This window comes from Oncorhynchus clarkii, chromosome 15 (assembly GCF_045791955.1).
Source record: "Oncorhynchus clarkii lewisi isolate Uvic-CL-2024 chromosome 15, UVic_Ocla_1.0, whole genome shotgun sequence".
In the NCBI taxonomy this organism is placed as follows: Eukaryota; Metazoa; Chordata; class Actinopteri; order Salmoniformes; family Salmonidae; genus Oncorhynchus; species Oncorhynchus clarkii.
Window position 1 is genome coordinate 38,557,745 of NC_092161.1, and position 19,964 is coordinate 38,577,708.

A 19,964-nucleotide genomic window follows, 5' to 3' on the forward strand; every position below is an offset into this window, starting at 1 on the left:
CCACCAGTGCCAGCACCACGCACCAGGCCTACAGTGCACCTCGGCAGTCCAGCACGCCCTATTCCTCCTCCCCACACTCTCCCTGAGGTGCGTGTCACCAGCCCGGTACCACCAGTGCCGGCACCACGCACCAGGCCTACAGTGACCCTCGGCAGTCCAGAGCGTCCGGCGACAGTACCCAGTCTAGAGCGTCCGGCGACATTACACAGTCCAGAGCGTCCGTCAACAGTTCACAGACCGGAACCTCCAAAGACTGGCCACAGTCCGGAACCTCCAATTATGGGCCACAGTCCGGCGCCTCCAATGACGGGCCGTAGTCCGGAGCCTCCAGCGACGGTCCCCAGCCCGCGGTCTCCTGTGACAGTCCCCAGTCCGGGGTCTCCAGCGAAGGTCCCCAGTCCGGGGTCTCCAGAAACAGTTCCCAGTCCAGAACATCCGACGATGATCTGTGCTACAAGAGCAAACTCAGAGTAAAGAAGGGGGGCGGAGTCCAGAACCAGACCCCCCCACCGAGGTTAGATGCCCACCCAGACCCTCCCATATAGGTTTAGGTTTGCGGCCAGCAGTCCGCACCTTTGGGGGGGTTTTCTGTCACGCCCTGACCTTAGTTATCTTTGTTTTCTTTATTATTTTGGTTAGGTTAGGGTGTGACGAGGGTGGAATGTGTTTTTTTGTCTTGTCTAAGGTTTTTTGTATATCTATGGAGGTTTGGGATTGTCATGGTAGGTCTATGGTGGCCTGAATTGGTTCCCAATCGTTGTCTCTGATCGTTGTTTATCGTTGTCTCTGATTGGGGATCCTATTTAGGTTGCATTTTCCATTTTGGTTTTGTGGGTTATTGTCTATGTGTAGTTGCATGTCAGCACTCGTTATTATTAGCTTCACGTTCGTTTTGTTAGTTTGTTTAGTGTTCTTCGTTAAATAAAAGAAGACTGTATTCAAATCACGCTGCGCCTTGGTCTCATCGTTACGACGAACGTGACAGTGTCACTCATCAACTCTTCCTAATTTTTCTACAGATGGAGGACAGAAAATACTCTTTTGAAATAAAGTCCTCTGAATGAAAGACAGGTTGATACTGATATCTGAATCGGGATAGACCTTGCACTCAGCATTAAACGTATACCTTATTTTTTTGAAATACCTTTTATCGTTGAATCAAATGGTACTATAAAAAGGGGGGGCTGTGTATTCTTCAAACATGTCAGTGAACTCTGTCGTGGAATAATCAGAATTTGTTGGTAACATATGTAAGATGTTTTATATTCATCATATGTTTGTAAGTTACTTCTCATCAAGAATGTTATTTTTGTATAATACTGTGGCAGGGTTGCAGTATCTGTTCTATGTCAAGACTAAGTTGCATGGGCCGCAGAGAGGGGAGAGGTCAAAGTATCATCATGTGTAAACATATCTTTTGCTCCATTGTGTGTGTGCCAGTTCAATCCCTACTTTTCCCATCGGGGATGGCAGTGTCTGGAATCATTCTATCCTCTCCGTGAGTTTGTCCAGGATTGGTTGTATTTAGAGTTGGTTGTATCTAAATGACAATTTGATATATGCCTGTTGATATGGAGGATTGGTTTATGGTTCTATGGTTTGAGTAAGGAGACAAAGCTGAACGATTTATTATGTCTATGCTGTCTGACTATGTGTGTTCTTTGCTATTAAAGGATGGCAGTTGCAATGCAGAAGGGGCTCTCAGAGAATTCATGGTTAGACACTTTGATTTGATTTGAATTGCCTGAGAGTCACAGGATTGTGATAGAGCTGATATAATTAAAGATGGATTTTGATAACTAACTCTGACTTGTGTGTGGTTTGCTCCCATGATTTGGTAAATAGAGGAAATTTCCACGACAACTCCTATCCTATATTCGACATCATGCAGGAAGGTACAATATTTGCACATTGTTACATTAACTTCTTATGGCTGCAGGGGCAGTATTGCCCTCCTGTCTCAGCCTCCAGTATTTATGCTGCAGTAGTTTATGTGTCGGGGGGCTAGGGTCAGTTTGTTATATCTGGAGTACTTCTCCTGTCCTGTGTGAATCTAAGTGTGCATTCTCTAATTCTCTCCTTCTCTCTTTCTCTCTCTCTCGGAGGACCTGAGCCCTAGGACCATGCCCCAGGACTACCTGACATGATGACACCTTGCTGTCCCCAGTCCACCTGGCCATGCTGCTGCTCCAGTTTCAACTGTTCTGCCTTATTAGTATTCAACCATGCTGGTCATTTATGAACATTTGAACATCTTGGCCATGTTCTGTTATAATCTCCACCCGGCACAGCCAGAAGAGGACTGGCCACCCCACATAGCCTGGTTCCTCTCTAGGTTTCTTCCTAGGTTTTGGCCTTTCTAGGGAGTTTATCCTAGCCACTGTGCTTCTACACCTGCATTGCTTGCTGTTTGGGGTTTTAGGCTGGGTTTCTGTACAGCACATTGAGATTTCAGCTGATGTACGAAGGGCTATATAAATACATTTGATTTGATTTTGATTTATTGGTTAGCTTGGATGAAAGGTGCCCAGAGGTGCCCAGAGTAAACGGCCTGCTCCTCAGTCATAGTTGCTAATATATGCATATTATTATTAGTATTGGATAGAACACACTCTGAAGTTTCTAAAACTGTTTAAATTATGTCTGTGAGTATAACAGAACTCATATGGCAGGCAAAAACCTGAGAAAAAATCCAAACAGGAAGTGGGAAATCTGAGGTTGTTCGATTTTCAACCCAGCCCCTATTGAATACACAGTGGGATATTGGTTGTGTTGCACTTCCTAAAGCTTCCACTAGATGTTAAACCGTCTTTAGAAACTTGAATGAGGCTTCTATTGTGATGTGGGGCCGGATGAGAGCTCTTTGAGTCAGTGGTCTGGCAGAGAGCCAGGTCTTGGTCATGCGCATTTCACATGATAGTGACCTGCATTCCATTGCTATTCTACAGACAATGGAATTCTCCGGTTGGAACGTTATTGAAGATTTATGATAACAACATCCTAAAGATTGATTCTATACTTAGTTTGAAATGTTTCTAAGACCTTTAACCTGTAGTGACGCCCAGCCCGTGAACGGGACCGTTATCATCATTTGACATTAATTAGCATAATGCAACGGACATAAATCTTCCTAGAAAATATTCCTATTCATGAAAATCACAAGTGAAATATATTGGAACACAGCTTAGCCTTTTGTTAATCACCCTGTCATCTCAGATGTTCAAAATATGCTTTACAGCCAACGCTAGACAAGCATTTGTGTAAGTTTATCATAGCCTAGCATTATGCCTTGCTAGCAGCAGGCAAACTTGTCACGGAAATCAGAAAAGCAATCAAATTAAATAGTTTACCTTTGATGAACTTCGGATGTTTTCACTCACGAGACTCCCAGGTAGACAGCCAAAGTTCATTTTTTCCCCAAATATTTTTTTTGTAGGCGAAATAGCTCAGTTTGTTCTTCACGTTTGGCTGAGAAATCGCCCGGAAATTGCGGTCACCACAACGCTGGAAAATATTCCAAATTAGCTCCATAATATCGACAGAAACATGGCAAACGTTGTTTAGAATCCATCCTCAAGGTGTTTTTCTAATATCTATTTGATAATATATCAGTCGGGACAATTCGTTTTTCACTCTGACCAATTGGAGTAATGGCTACCTCTGTATTTTACGCGAGAATCTCTCTCGGAGCCACCATGTGACCACTTGCGCAATGTGGCTGCCTACGGCTATTCTTCAACAGAAATGCGTAAAACTACATCACAATACTGTAGACACCTTGGGGAATACGTAGAAAGTATAAGCTCGTTGATGGTACATTCACAGCTGAATAGGGAGTCATTGGAACGCAGCGCTTTCAAAACCTGGGGCACTTTCGGGTTGGATTTTTCTCAGGCTTTCGCCTGCAACATCAGTTCTGATATACTCACAGACAATATCTTTACAGTTTTGGAAACGTTAGAGTGTTTTCTATCCAAAGCTGTCAATTCTATGCATATTCTAGCATCTTTTCCTGACAAAATATCCCGTTTAAACGGGAATGTTTTTTTCCAAAAATGAAAATACTGCCCCCTAACACCAAGAAGTTTTAAAGATTGATGGGACAAAACTAGGACAGCTGACTCAAGACCAGGCATTCGATTCACAGTTTTTACCATTTCCATGGCAACATGTCTTTACATTACATGATGAAACTTTGAAACTAAGTTGCAGGCTACTTTCATAGTAAGGTGTTGAAGAACAAGTGTCTTATGAAACACATTCCAGACACTGGCTCTTCCCATTTTGTTATCTTGCCATAACTGGTTTGACAGAGAAAATATCAGCTACATAGGCTATCCAGCTGCAGCTATACCCAAATTATGCTTGATAGCTGCTGTCAGCTTGGCTAGACACAAGGTCGGCACCAGATTATGCGTACACATAGAACTGAATTAGCTGATGGGGTCAGATGAGGATTCAGTCAGGAGGGGAGAAGTCCTCAACTTCAAAACTTTGTTCACTCCATAGCAAAGTTCACTCCATAGTTTACCTCGCTGCACTCACTACTGCCCTTGTTTGTTATGATTGAATAGCAAATACACACCCAAGAAACACCCACATCAAACCACACCCCCAAGACAACTCCTGTTTGGCTACAGTCATTGCCGCTAGCATTTCATAATGATCAAGCGTTAAAACGAGGCCAAATCAGGAAGTTAAGTTGCTCTTTAAAATGTCCTCAACAGTTGATGTCAGGAATGCCTGGGTCCTGTTCATTAGGGCACACAAAGGAAAACATTTTAAAACAGTATACAACGTATGTTTCATTTTGGACAAGTCCAGTTAGTCCTTCCCAGTTTCAGTCGGTTTTCTTCCTTTTGGTTCCTAATGAACATAACCATGTGTCTGTCTTTACATAGTTTCAGACACGGTTTGTTATCGATCTAAGTTAACATTCATCTGCGTCATTAAGTATCTTTATTCTGAAGGTGTTTTCTGCAATGACTGCAGCAGTAATTCACTGACTAAGAACAGTCGATTAAGAACACTACAATAGAAACACTGTCTGGAAACAAAGAAAGAAAGAAAATAAATAAGTATCTTGCACATCTCCCTGAGAAATAAGTCAAGATTGAGATCTGAAGGTTTGTCGAGCCACAAATCACCCTATCTTTAACTTTTCTAATTCCCTCATTTGACTGACTCACACTCCCACTCACATTCGCAAGAGGCAAAGCCACCCCTTGAGGTTTTAGTTATGGGGGATGTTTTTAGAGTTGTTTGTGATCACAGTGGCATACTGAAAGTGCTGTGAGTGCCTGTCTGATCATAAGGCATCTGTGGCAACTGAATTGAGCATAGGCAGGGGGAGAAACAAGTGGGGGAGAGGAAGAGAGGGAGGAATGAGAGATGGAAGAGTAGAGAGGATGTAGAGGTTTAATTAGCCATCAGATGACTTTGACACCTTCTGTGATCTCCAGTGAGAAGGAGATCATTGGTAGAATGGCTCAGCACTGCTACAACTAGATAGCATGGAGATATGGGAACACATTACAGCTACTGCTAGACAACATGGAGATGTGGGCTCTAAGCCCTGCTACTGCTAGACAATCTTGAGATATGGGATCTAAGCCCTGCTAATGCTAGACAACATGGAGATATGGGATCTAAGGGATCTCTGGGATCTATTTTAATTATGAGATTTTGGTTGTTTTGAATTTGGTGCCCTGCACTTTCACTAGCTGTTGGCGGTATGGGACGCTACCATCCCGAATATCCCAGAGAGGTTAAACACACAATTAAATATAAACTTCTTAATGCAACCGATGTGTCAGATTTCAAAAAAGTTTTACAGTAAAAGCAATTATGTGCGCATAGCCACAGAAAAACATACAGCCATTTTCCAACCAAGGAGAGGTGTCACAAAACTCAGAAATAGCGTTGTAAATATTCACTTACCTTTGATCTTCATCGGAATGCACTCCCAGGAATCCCAGTTCCAAAATAAGTGTTTGATTTGTTCGATAAAGTTAATAATTTATGTCCAAATAGCTCCTTTTGTTTGGTGAACAAATCCAAACTCGCTTGCAAGTCCAGCCGAAAGGTCGGCCGAAAAGTCCAAAAAGTTATATTACAACATGTCAAACGAAGTATAGATTCAATCGTTAGGATGTTTTTATCATAAATCTTCAATAATGTTCCAACCGGAGAATTCCTTTGTCTGTAGAAAAGCAAGCTAACTTTCACATGACCGTGCATCAGGAGCTCGTGGCAATCTGCCAGACACCTGGCTCAATCCCCTCTCATTCGGCCCCACTTTACAATAGAAGCATCAAACACGGTTCCAAAAACTGTTGACATCTAGTGTAAGCCTTAGGAAGTGCAACCTGACCAATATCCCACTGTATCTTCAATAGGCTATGAGTTGAAAACCTACAAGCCTCAAATTTCCCACTTCCTCGTTGGATTTTTCTCAGGTTTTCGCCTGCCATATGAGTTCTGTTATACTCACAGACATCATTCAAACAGTTTTTTAGAAATTTCAGTGTGTTTTCTATCCAAATATACTAATTATATGCATATTCTAGCTTTTAAGGCTGAGTAGCAGGCAGTTTACTCTGGGCACCTTATTCATCCAAGCGTCTCAATACTGCCTCCCAGTCACCAAGAAGTTGACACTTGTATCTTTCATCAATGTTTATGATGATCATTTCTGTAATTTGATGTGGTTCTCTGCACTTTCATCAGATGTTTGTTTGAGACAATACATTTCTGAACATAACGCATCAATTTCAAATGAGGTTATTGGACATAAAGATTAACTTTATCGAACAAAACACACATTTATTGTCTAACATGGAGTCTTGGGAGTGCCATCCGGTGAAGTTCATCAAAGGTTAGTGATTAATTTTAATGCTATTTCTGTCTTTTGTGACACCTCTCCTTCTTTGGAAAATGGCTGTATGTTTTTCTGTGGCTAGGCCCTGACCTAACATAATCGAAAGTTGTACTTTCACCGTAAAGCCTTTTTGAAATCAGACACTGTGGCTGGATTAACAAGAAGATTATCTTTAAAATGGTGTGTAATACTATGTAATAATATAATATAAATATAATATAAAATATCATATAATATAAAAATAATAATTTGTTTGAGGAATTTTAACTATTAGATTTTATTTTTTATTATTATTTTATTTGGATTTCATGTAATGGACATACACAAAATAGTCCAAATTGGAAATGAAAAAAAAACTTGTTTAAAAAAATTTAAAAAAAATAAATAACTGAAAAGTTCTGCGTGCATATGTATTCACCCCTTTGCTATGAAGTCCCAAAATAGTTCTGGTGCAACCAATTACCTTCAGAAGTCACATAATTAGTTAAATAAAGTCCACCTGTCTGCATTCTAAGTGTCACATGATCTGTCACATGATATCAGTATATACAGTGGGGAGAACAAGTATTTGACACACTTCCGAAGTTTTCCTACTTACAAAGCATGTAGAGGTCTGTAATTGTTATCATAGGTACACTTCAACTGTGAGAGAAGGAATCTAAAACAAATATCCAGAAAATCATATTGAATGATTTTTAAGTAATTCATTTGCATTTTATTGCATGACATAAGTATTTGGTCACCTACCAACCAGTAAGAATTCCAGCTCTCACAGACCTGTTAGTTTTTCTTTAAGAATCCCTCCTGTTCTCCACTCATTCATTACCTGTATTAAGTTGTTATGGCTGCAAGCCCGATATTGGGATAAGTGTCATCAACAACCGCCGAATAGCATAGCGCTACATACAATAAATATTACTATAAATATTTATATTTATGAAATCACAAGTGCAATATAGGAAAACACAGTTTAGCCTTTTGTTAATCCACCTATTGTGTCAGATTTTGAAATTATGCTTTACAGCGTAAGCAATCCAAGCATTTGTGTAAGTTTATCGATCACACAATGAAACATTAAGTACACTTAGCATCAGGTAGCTCGGTCACAAAAATCAGAAAAGCAATCAAATTAATCGTTTTACCTTTGATGATCTTCGGATGTTTTCACTCACGAGATCTCCCAGCTACACAACAAATGTTCCTTTTGTTCCATAAAGATTATTTTTAGATCCAAAATACCTCAGTTTGTTTGTCGCGTTATGTTCAGAAATCCACAGGAAAGAGCGGTCACGACAACGCAGACAAATTCCAAATAGGTTCCATAATGTCCACAGAAACATGTCAAACGTTTTTTATAATCAATCCTCAGGTTGTTTTTAAAATATATAATCGATAGAATATCAACCGCAAATGTCTATCACCGTAGGAGACGGCAAAGCAATACCTGTCCAAACTCTGTTGCGCGAGCAAAACTCATGTGACCACTTGACCACTCATTTTTCAAAATAAAAGCCTGAAACTATGTCTGAAGACTGACACCTTGAGGAAGCGATAGGAAAAGTAATCTGGTTCATATCCCTTTAAATGGAATAAAGGGAGGCTATGGAACATGCAGTTTTCAAAATAGAAGCCACTTCCTGCTTTGATTTTCCTCAGGGTTTTGCCTGCAATACAAGTTCTGTTATACTCACAGACAATGTTTTGACAGTTTTGGAAACTTTAGAGTGTTTTCTATCCAATACTAATAATAATATGCATATATTAGCAACTGAGACTGAGGAGCTGGCCGTTTACAATGGGCAACTTTTCATCCAAGCTACTCAATACTGCCCCTGCAGCCATAAACAGTTAACTGCACCTGTTTGAACTCGTATAAAACCTGTATAAAAGACACCTGTCCACACACTCAATCAAAAAGACTCCAACCTCTCCACAAAGGCCAAAACCAGAGAGCTGTGTAAGGACATCAGGGTTAAATTGTAGACCTGCACAAGAATGGGATGGGCTACAGGACAAGAGGCAAGCACCTTGGTGAGAAGGCAACAACTGTTGGCGCAATTATTAGAAAATGGAAGAAGTTCAAGATGACGATCAATCACCCTCGGTCTGTGGCTCCATGCAAGATCTCACCTCGTGGGGCATCAATGATCATGAGGAAGGTGAGGGATCAGCCCAGAACTACACGGCAGGACTTGGTTGATGACCTGAAGAGAGCTGGGACACAGTCTCAAAGAAAACCATTAGTAACACACTATGCCGTCATGGATTAAAATCCTGCAGTGCACGCAAGGTCCCCCTGCTCAAGCCAGCGCATGTCCAGGCCCATCTGAAGTTTGCCAATGACCATCTGGATGATCCAGAGGAGGAATGGGAGAAGGTCATGTGGTCTGATGAGACAAAAATAGAGCACCATTAAAAACATGATTCATTTTTTTTTTTAAGAATATGGCACCCCAACAAACCTGCCAAGAGATGGCCGCCCACAAAAACTCACAGACCAGACAAGGAGGCCATTAATCAGAGAGTCAACAAAGAGACCGTAGCTAACCCTGAAGGAGCTGCAGAGCTCAACAGTGGAGATTGGAGTATCTGTAGGACCACTTTAAGACATACAGTCCACAGAGCTAGGCTTTACGGAATAGTGGCTAGACAAAAGCCATTGCTTGTTTTGTTATAATCTCCACCCGGCACAGCCAGAAGAGGACTGGCCACCCCACATAGCCTGGTTCCTCTCTAGGTTTCTTCCTAGGTTTTGGCCTTTCTAGGGAGTTTTTCCTAGCCACCGTGCTTCTACACCTGCATTGCTTGCTGTTTGGGGTTTTAGGCTGGGTTTCTGTACAGCACTTTGAGATATCAGCTGATGTACGAAGGGCTATATAAATAAATTTGATTTGATTTTGATTTGATTTGATTTGATTGCTTAATAAGAAAATAAGTAAACATGTTTGTTGTTAGCCAAAAGGCATTGTCGGAGACTCAAACATATGGAAGAAGCTACTGTGGTCAGATGAGACAAAAATTGAGCTTTTGGCCACCAATAATATCATATGTCTGGCACAAACCCAACACCTCTCATCACCCCGAGAACACCATGCCCACAGTGAAGCATGGTGGTGTCAGCATCATGCTGTGGGGATGTTTTTTATTGGCAGGGGCTGGGAAACTGGTCAGAATTGAAGGAATGATGGATTGCACTAAATACAGGGAAATTCTTGAGGGAAACCTGTTTCAGTCTTCCAGAGATTTGTTACTGGGATGGAGGTTCACCTTCCAGCAGGACAATGACCCTAAGCATACTGCTAAAGCAACACTCGAGTGGTTTAAGGAAAAACCTTTAAATGTCTTGGAATGGCCTAGTCAAAGCCCAGACCGCAATCCAATTGAGAATATGTGGTATGACTTAAGATCGCTGTACACCAGCGGAACCCATCCAACTTGAAGGCGCTGGAACAGTTTTGCCTTGAAGAATGGGCAAAGTCCTCAGTGGCTAGATGTGCTAAGCTTATAGAGACATACCCTAGAGACTTGCAGCTGAATTAAGAACATTTACATATTTAGACGAGCAATGTCAGAGGGCATAGACTAAAATACATTTGTATAGAATAGAATACATTATATACATACAGTATGAGATGAGTAATGCAAAATATGTAAACATTATTAAAGTGAGCAGTGTTCCATCATTAAAGTGGCCAGTGATTTCAAGTCCATGCACAGTGCTAGTGATGGCAAAACAAGTCAGTCTGTCAATACTGACCAATTCAAACACAATCTTTCATTAACTTGTATTTTAATAGAAGCGAGTAGCACGTAGCAACACCAATACCAAAATTGATTTCATAATTCAGTCAACAGAAAAGGCTAATGCTCCCAGTCAGAAAAAAACACTGCCTCATACAATAAGCCTCAGTAAATGACCAGGTGATGTGTTCTCAGTGGTCAATGTATTGCAACAATGATTATTGGATGAACCGGCTACTTGATGCATGTGTCACTTTTAACACAACACCATCACTGTGTGGCAGTGAAGAAATGGCATTATAGGGATTTAGCTTGGACCTAATGAGAAAAAGTCATCAATGGTACAAACGTTCTGTCTTTATCAACAGCTTGTGTTCCAAATGTGTCCCTTTTACATACAGTACATTTTTGTATGGACCCATAGGGCTTTGGTCAAAAGTAGTGCACTATCTAGGGAATAGGGTGCCTTTTGGGACACAGCAACAGTGTACAGGCTATGTTGGGAAAGTTCTCTGATGAAAGAGCATTATGGCATCCAGAGAATAACAGAACATTTCCCACTCCCAGATGAGAGAAAGAGAAAAGAGAAAGGATCAAACAGCATTGCATGAGAAGTGCCACTGGTTAGAGAACAGACTATTGTCCAAATAGAGGGGCCTGGCCCAGTTTCACGCGCACACACACACACACACACACATTACTTCTTTACGCCACGGAAATATAGGAGGAGTTACCCCTCCATCAGATATGTTACAGAATATTCCTCCCAGCTAGAAAGAGAGAGCGCTTGAACCCAGACCTGGAGAGAGACTGACGTCTCAAAAACTCAGACCTGGCCGCCAGCCAATAGCAATGGAAACCAGAGCTAAACAAATAACACGGACAGTAGAGGACAGGAGAGACGAGAAGGAGAAGAGGAAGAAAGAGAGGCAAGTTCTTCAAGAAAACAAATAGTGAAACAAACTTGAGAGGATTGTGGAGGAGGAAAGATCCATGGTGTCTGTAGGACCAGACTGGTGCTGTTGTGTCGGTTCTGTAGTCTGCTATTGTAATACAGCTATGCTGGGTCTACAGTGATGGCTGGGGCAGCCGGGGGACAGACTTGACATGGTCTGTCAGTTCAATATAAATGAGAGGTTTAATGAAGTTGGGTTTAATGAAGTTGAAGCTGAGGACTTTATCAAGCCAGGTTTGATAAGAACAGAGTGAAGGGAGGGATTGGTGATGGGCACGAATTAAGGGGTCAACACAATTACAATCAGAGCCACGTTCAGTCTCTGAGTTCTAATAAAGGCTGGTCCAGGGTGATTTGGGCTGAATAAGGTTCAAATTGTAAAACAAAGGATTTATTTGATTGGTTTTTCTTTTTTGTTTTTTTTTATCTGGTGAACTGGGGGCTGGGGAGGCTAATAAAAACACTGTCACAGGCTGAGAAAAGGGTTGACTTCTCAGAATAAATGGTGAACATATGGACAGATTTTAGATGGAGGAGACAAAGAATGACAAAGAATTCAACTGCCTCCAGAGTATCTGGTTAGAGGAATAGTTCTTAAATGCATGGTTCATTAGTTAGTGTGTGTTTGTGTTTGTGTGTGTGTGTGCACAAGCTTGCGCGTACATACACACTTATATGTGCATCTATGCATAAGTGTGCGTGCATACTGTGTGTGTGAGAGAGATCGTGTGAGAGATTTGAGTGAGAGTGCTTTTCAGTGCTATTAACAGCAGCTCTCATCATTTCTTAATCTCTCTTAGTCTAATTATTTTCAGACTGGATTATTCTGCTGAGTGAATGAAGGCCTACTGATTTACCTTCAGAAAGTCTCATCAGGAGTTCCTCAAATTTCCACCGGATGACGCACACATATGCCGTACACACACAAGAAAAGTTGCACCTTAATGACCAGGCAGTGTGTTTGCTTTCTGGGCCTTACAGTCCCCCCTTCAGTCTACTTATATGACCGTAATCCAGACAATTTTACCCATAGTGCTGTTAGTAAATACATTCCACATCCTTTCCACGGTTGGACCGATCAACTGACTCACCGACCAAACTCACCGACCAAACGATCTTTCAGACCTCTCCAGTGGATAGCTCTTCTCATTAACTTCCCCTCATCTCTCATTCCCCTGTCTGTACTAGCCCAGTGCAAGACACGTTTGATTGTATGAAGTTCAAGTGTGTTTATTTGCCATATACACATGATGTCTGTGGAATACAAAGTGCAACAAAATGCTTACTTGCCGGTTCACCTCTCAACAATGCAACAACAATAGGAATGTAATAATAAATAGGAGTCCAGTAGCAGCCGAATGTGTCTGGTGCGATGTTTGTGTGTGGTGTGTGTGTGGGAGTGTGTTTGTGTGTGTGTTTGAGCCTTTGTGTGAGCATGTGTGTGAGTGAGTGAATGTGTGGTAAGGTGCAGGGAGTCTGTTGGTGTGCAAAGAAACTGTTGGTGTGTCGTCGGTCAGACCCGTATGTGACTATAGCTGGGCAAGGGAAATAGCTGTGTAAGGGAAATAGTGTAAGGAAAATATACTGTGGTCAGGGGGATTGAAAGTATACATATCTACAAACTAAAATACATGTTGATGTGTGTGTTCAGAGTGATCATGAGTAATAATTAATAGAATAACCCCTTTTGAGTTCACACTGAAATGAGCTGAATTAAGAGCTAATATAACACTCTACCCTTGCAATCCACCGTTGCACACAACCACCTGATTGAAAAAAATATGCTCTGAATTGTACGAATTCAGTTCCCTTTGCTTCCTCCTAAGTGAGTTGGTCTGCTGAAACCAGCTGCGGTTTTGTGGCCCTGCAGTGGAGTGGAGAGTTGTGGTTCTGTAGTTCCACTATCTACTTTTCCACTTTTACTCAGTTCCCTCTCTAATCCTCCGTCATGAATCATTCTGATCTACCATGAGAAAATCTCAAATGCATACTCCTCGCGTGCTCTCTCCTTGTCTCTTTCTCAAAACCCATTGGATAAGAAAGCCAGAGGTCCCTCCCCTCTGACTCCTCCAATGGGTTTTGAGAAGGAGACGAGGAGAGCGCACGCGAGGTGTGACGTCCTGATCCCCCATCATGTCATGATCTAATGGGGCCTCAAACACTTCATCATTAACATTATATTACAGCATTCAGGGAAAGGTCAGAGGAAAATCTCTCTACCCCCTCCCCCCGCCCCCTCTCTTTTCTTTGGGGAACGCATTTAAATGCATGTGTCCCATCCCCATCTATAGCGGATGGACGGACAGTCAGCTCAATACTAATAAAACCATAATTTACCGGGCCAGGCTGATTCAGACTGATTGATAGCTCTCTCAAGGCCCTATTGATCAGGACTACTCTCCTCTTGTCTACAGAGCCATGGTTATTTTGTTAGTCAAGCCACTTCCTTCCCACAGGCAACTCACATCAACGTTCCCATGCTGAATCTCATTGGTAAATCAGTCATTGCTATGTAGGAAGGAACAGTTTGTGTCCTGTTACGTAAGGGCCTTTTTTCCATTAGCTCCCCTCTTCAATGTAAGCCCAATGTATTATATTCTGAATCTATAATACACAACAAAAGGGTGAAGGTGGGAGGGGGCGACTTTAGCAGGTATTCTGTTCTTTATCCTTCATAATATATGACGTGCAGAAACAGGATAGGAGAAGCTAGGTCTGCACTTTGATTCCTCTCCAGGCCCCTCGAACCATCCCACCTTGATGTAATGGGGCTGCATTCCAAATGGCAACCTATTCCCTATATAGTAGGGCTGTGACGATACCAGTAACACAAGATTTTTTCCCATGGCCAAAAATAAATAACAAGAAGCAGACCAAACTCTTTGGTCCTTTAAATAACTCCTGTATGTAAAAGCTTGGACAATAAATATATTTGACTCTGGATTTCAAATCAATGATTTTTCTTTCCAACATTAGGGCTGCTTATCTAAAGAAGTTAAATTGTACAGCAAGTACAGTACAGCAAGAATGTGTCCCAATTCTATATATAGGGTGCCATTTGGGATGCATACTTGCTGTACTGTAGCTCATCTATGATGCAGAAGGCATCTGAATCCTTCCATTACCAGATAGATGATGGCACCGTGCTTCCCAGTGGACTAGACTGCTCTTGACCAGTAAGTGAAGCCCCTCATAGCCTTCAAAGGAATAGAGGGCTTGATCTCCTACTAATTTGTTTTCTCGTCTTGTATTACAAACCTCAGCAATGTTCAATGAAAGGGACGTGTTATGTAGGTTACCAATGCTTTGTACAGGGTGCATTTGGTATATGAAGATGCAATATGGTCTTCCATTATGAATGCAATGCAATGTGTTATGGGTCAAGTTCAGTGAGTACCTCCAAAATTTGATATTTTTCAAAATGTTTTCTTTCTCCCATTTTGTACCTACTCAACATGACCCAGCTTACAGAGTGTGGGGTATACCCTACCGATTACCCACAATGTATCATTCAGGTAGTTTGAATAGAATAGGCCAGTGTAGATGTTTCTTCCCCCAAATTATATTTACAGAATTGAAAGAAAGACGAATGTTTCCAAAAGTCTTTAATGTGGTCATGAGAAAGAAATGTTTTACCTAAAACATTTTTGTTCTGACTCCAGGGACACTGCATTCTCTGCTGAGACACGCAGAAACTAAAGAACGTGAAAGTTAGAAATATAAATATATTTATTTCAATAACTGCAATCAAAACATTTGGAGAGGGGGATAGAGAAACCAAAGGGCAACAACGATCAAAGTCGCATCCTAAGGCTGTAAATTCCACCACATGAATTTACATGAGCAGCGTATCCAATAGTGTTGCCTATGTTAAATACTGCAGTTTAAAATAGTATTATAAGAATTGTACATAAAGTCTAGCACAGAGCAAGAGGTTTAGGAATACTGTATATACACTACCGTTCACACGTTTGGCGTCACTTAGAAATGTCCTTATTTTTGAAAGAACATCTCAATTTTTTGTCCATTAAAATAACATCAAATTGATCAGAAATACAGTGTAGACATTGTTAATGTAGTAAATGACTATTGTAGCTGGACTTTTTAGAGGGACACACTATTGTAGCAGATTTCTAATGGAATATCAAGCCCATTATCAGCAATCATCACTCCTTATGCAATTACGTTAACACAGCTGAAAACCTTTGTTCTGATTAAAGAAGCAATAAAACTGGCCAGACACAAATTACTTTCTTCTGAAACTCATCAGTCTTTTCTTGTTCGGAGAAATGAAGGCCGTTCCATGCGAGAAATAGCCAAGAAACTGAAGATTTCGTTCAACGCTGTGTACTACTCCCCTTCACAGAACAGATCAAATTGGCCCTAACCAGAATAGAAAGAGTGATTTGTGCCCCGGTGCACAACTGAGCAAGAGGACAAGTAAACTAGAGTGTAAATTTTGAAAAACAGATGCCTCACAAGTCCTCAACTGGCAGCCTTATTAAATAGTACCTGCAAAACACCAATCTCAACATCAACATCACTCTTCTCCAATTAAGTGTCCTCCTGGTTGCCTTTGGTTTCACATTATTATTGTAAGAATATATAGCACATTCGTCTTAGTCACAAAAAATTCAGGGGCGTTGTGGCTGTTTTTATGCGTGTGTTTCGCATCTTTAATCCTTCCCCTGTTTCTCCTCTGAAAGTGCTTTGAGGATCAAACCTGTGTTTGCAAAGGGGAATATTCCTTCCCCAAAGAAAGGGGAAAGAGGGGAAGAGGGCATGGCAGCTTGGGTTGGGTGTGTGATAGGAATCACATAGACTTGGCATATTGAGAGCTGTCAGTCAAAGCCTTCCTGGAGAGGTTTTAAGAGATTCAGATGTAAAGAAAGACAAAGGCAACGGACCAATCAGAGGTCCCTGTGCCGCTCCCAGATGGTAGCATTACACACCTCCCCGGACCATAGATAATGGCGGAGGTGCATTTTACGGGAATACGGATCTGGCTGCACATGCAGATGAGCGAGAGAGGAAAAGGGCGAGAGAGAAAGAAAGAGAAAAAATCTGAGAAAGAGAGCAGTGGATGCCATTTGTGTTTCCTTGAACTGTTATATCCGTCCGACACATATCAAAGTATATGTTGAACTGTTATACCCGTGGGTTTATTCCACAGACATGCACCCACTTGTCTTTGGTGTGTGTTCTGTTCTGTTGGCCAGGATTTATGCATAAACTTCAAAATCCTTGCATTAACATGGCATTTGGAGTATGTTGATTAAGGCACATCCCGCAGCATAATAAAATGATTCCATGTCCCTACCAGAGTTTGGAATTTCATGGTATTAATCGTTTTAATGTCCTTCTGTCCTTCATCTAACAAATCAAATCAAATTGTATTTGTCACATGCACCGAATACAACAGGTGTACACCTTACAGTGAAATGTTTACTTACAAGCCCTTAACCAACAATGCAGTTTTAAGAAAAATACCCTAAAAAATGTAAGTAACAAATAATTAAAGAGCAGCAGTAAAATAACAATAGCGAGGCTACACACAGGGGGTACCGGTACAGTGTCAATATGCGGGGACACCGGTTAGTCGAGGTGATTGAGGTAATATGTACATCTAGGTAGACTTATTAAAGTGACTATGCATAGACAATAACAGAGAGTAGCAGCAGCGTAAAGGTTGCGGGGGGCAATGCATATAGTCTGGGTAGCCATTTGATTAGATGTTCAGGAGTCTTATGGCTTGGGGGTAGAAGCTGTTTAGAAGCCTCTTGGACCTCAACTTGGTGCTCCGGTACCGCTTACCATGTGGTAGCAGAGAGAACAGTCTATGACTAGGGTGGCGGGAGTCTGACAATTTTTAGGGCCTTCCTCTGACACCACCAGGTATAGAGATCCTGAATGGCTGGAAGCTTGGCCCCAGTGATGTACTGGCCCGTACGCAGTACCCTCTGTAGTGCCTTGTGGTCGGAGGCCACAAGTTTCCATACCAGGCAGTGGTGTAACCCATCAGGATGCTCTCGATGGTGCAGCTGTAGAACATTTTGAGGAACTGAGGACCCATGCCAAATTTTTTCAGTCTCCTGAGGGGGAATAGGTTTTGTCATGCCCTCTTCACGACTGTTTTGGTGTGCTTAGAACATGTTAGTTTGTTAGTAATGTGGATGCCAAGGAACTTGAAGCTCTTAACCTGCTCTACTAAAGCCCCGTAATGAGAATGGTGGTGTGCTCGGTCCTTCTTTTCCTGTAGTCCACAAACATGATTCATGTTTGTGGACACATTTCTCCTTTTGAGACATTAATATACTGTAGATGATTTCCACTTGCACCCAGGTAGCCCGATAACAAAAGCAAATAGTCTTCATTGCAATATAAAAATAACTCTGTAATCAGAGATCGGGGAAGCAAATTGGTGAGGGCCCAAAAAGATGACACTTTTTTTTGTTGCACTGACACATGCAAAAAATCCCTGCTGGGGGAAATGCAGATTTGAACTAATTAAACAACAAATCATATGATCTACATGCTCAGTCTGTGTGTGTAAAATAAAAAGTGGTTTTAATGTGAACCTAACTCACAGCTAAAAAAATGTAAAGAAAGCAACCCAATGTTATTTGTTGCCTAGACTTTACTGAAAATGACACTCAAGTATTGAGAAAAAACAATACTTGAGTTGCAGTTAGGCATGACAGCCTTTATAATTGAATGCTTGTGACCACACGCACATCTAAATATTGCACTTGGGAAAAACACTTCTAAAGTAGAAATAGAATGAAACAAACAGGCATTCTATTTTTTGCTCTATTTATAGTGGCCATTATAGTAGACATTGATTGTGTGTGCTAAAATAACGTTCACCAAGTAAAACATGTAATAATCCCTCCTCACTCACACACAAGTGTTAATGTCAAGTTCAACACAACAAAAGCAATATCTTTGGTCTACACTCCAGGTTATTACATTGTACACTTTCTGCCTGTGGACATCTGTTCTACAATGTGCCAGCAGCAGAGTATGAGATGCTTTGTTGACATATATATGATCTCTTTCAGGCAGAGTACACCTAGTATACCCATTTTTATGCACTGCATTGAAAAAGTGAGAAAGAGGGAAAGTGTGCTGTGTTCCTTTCACTTCTACAAGTTTCTCTGGCTAACTTAGCTAACAGAGAATTCGATCCAGCTAGCAAGATAACGTTACTTAAAATGCTAACAATACTTGTTCCACCACACTTTCTCCCTCACCTCAAACTTTCCAAATGCCAGTATGCTTCATCACCTTCTCACCCCCGTCTCCGTGGTCAGGCTTCTCACTTACCTCTTCATTATCGTTCAGGGGACGCGCTGCTGTAAATGGAAAACTGCCTTTCTACTCTCTGTTGTCTTTCCAGAGCACGTGTTGATGCTGTAACTAGCAAATTGGTTGTCTCTTCTCTCTTCAGTCGCGTGCTGCATTCTACTGTTATGATTGGCTGAGCCTTGGATACAGTCAGTATTGTTCCAAACGTGCATCACTCGTTCACTTACAGTCTGATCCAATGCCCCCCCCCTCCCTCGCAAACTTCTTGGATATAGCCAGTATTGTTCCAAACGTGCATCACTCAATCACTTACAACCACTTACAACCAGTCTGATCCAAAGCTCCCCCCAAAACTTTTCTCATCGGATCTACACAAATCACGTAGGTCACCTATTTTGGATTCAAAACGGTGAATTTCGCCAAAAGGTGACTCATTTGTATCCCTGCAGAGATGTGCTTTCCTGAGCAACAACCCAGTTAAATGGCTGTCCTTTTCGCGGTGGTATTCTACAAGAGTGCCTGTTAACCCTGACGACATTTGAAAAACAGTGTAAAGATCTGTTTTACTGTGTCCCTCAGCCTTAAGATACTAATATGGATCCACTTACTGGTGATGTTGCATATCTAAGTAGTTAGTAGCGTGTCCCTCTGGAGAACCTATGGGCCCTGGTCAAAAGTAGTGCACTATATGAGAAGTATGGTGCCATTTTGGACGCATCCCATGTATCTAAGTGGTTAGTATCAATGTCCTCTGGAGAACCTATGGTCCCTGGTCAAAAGTAGTGCACAATATGGGAAATATGGTGCCATTTGGGACACATCCCATGTATCTGAGTTGTTGGGAGCATGGTCTTCTGGATAACCTATGAGCCCTGGTCAAAAGTAGTGCACTGTAGGAGAAATATGGTGCCATTTTGGATACATCCCATGTATCTGAGTTGTTGGTAGTGTGGTCCTCTGGGGCTTTCTGGGCACAGGAAACTCTTTTAGCTGTGAAAGGGTCAGGATGGAGAGCCACAATACCAGTCAAACGTTTGGACACACCTTCTCATTCAAGGGTTTTTCTTTATTTTTGCTAGT